Source organism: Phalaenopsis equestris, unplaced genomic scaffold (genome assembly GCF_001263595.1).
Source record: "Phalaenopsis equestris unplaced genomic scaffold, ASM126359v1 Scaffold000002, whole genome shotgun sequence".
Classification (NCBI taxonomy): Eukaryota; Viridiplantae; Streptophyta; class Magnoliopsida; order Asparagales; family Orchidaceae; genus Phalaenopsis; species Phalaenopsis equestris.
The window spans coordinates 78,210,295-78,211,585 of NW_018164444.1; positions in this window are offsets into that span (position 1 = coordinate 78,210,295).

Here is a 1,291-nt window from a genome sequence, read left to right on the forward strand (position 1 = left end):
GTAGTATTTCGAGCCAAAACGAGCCGAACACGTTAGTTCGTGTTCGACTCATTAACTTATCGAACAAAATTAACAAGTCGAACACGAGTTTCTTAACGAGACGAACACGAGCTGTTCACGAACAACGAGCCGTTTTGACAGCCCTAAATAGGATGCAAGAATATTACCTCACTATAATCATGCCCGGGATGTCGAAACTACAGTGAAGTTTGCCCCTAGCCTAGAAGAAATTGTGAAAGGCTTTGTGTATAAATAGATTGCGATAAGACTACCCCACTACAGTCGTGTCCAGGACGTTGACGTGAATCACCTTTCGAGACTGCAACGAAGGTTGCCCCCCACATTGAAGAATGATTCAAAGATGATCTTCAATATGCAAAGGATGTTTTTTTGCTAATTGGATGATGTATATCAATAGGAAAGAAAGTAGATTTCAGTGTCTTGGAGTTGAAGACAATGTCGAACTGGACTTCCTTTCCCACCGACGACGCAAAGCTGATGCATTCTAGAATATTTGAGGCGGTAGATAATGAATTACCGTTTTAGCATTGCATGAGAATTCAACACACACTTGATTGAAAAAAAAACAACTAGGAAAGACATTATATGTTTTTACGTGGATAAACCTGTAAAGGGAAAAAACCACGAAGTCTGACCCAATTAAAGAGATCTATTATAAAATAAAGATTACAAGTACAGTTAATTATCCCACGGGTGGGAAATGATTACACAATTTTTCGAGCTACAAAGTCGGTGCGCAGATGAACCTGTCATAAGAAGTGAGTGACGAGCGATGCAGATCAACGACGATCGACAAGTGATGGCCAACGAATATGCAAAGGATGTTTTTTTGCTAATTGGATGATGTATATCAATAGGAAAGAAAGTAGATTTCAGTGTCTTGGAGTTGAAGACAATGTCGAACTGGACTTCCTTTCCCACCGACGACGCAAAGCTGATGCATTCTAGAATATTTGAGGCGGTAGATAATGAATTACGGTTTTAACATTGCATGAGAATTCAACACACACTCGATTGAAAAAAAAACAACTAGGAAAGACACTATATGTTTTTTACGTGGATAAACCTGTAAAGAGAAAAAGCCACGAAGCCTGACCCAATTAAAGAGATCTATTATAAAATAAAGATTACAAGTACAGTTAATTATCCTACGGGTGGGAAATGATTACACAATTTTTCGAGCTACAAAGTCGGTGCGCAGATGAACCTGTCATAAGAAGTGAGTGACGAGCGATGCAGATCAACGACGATCGACAAGTGATGGCCAACG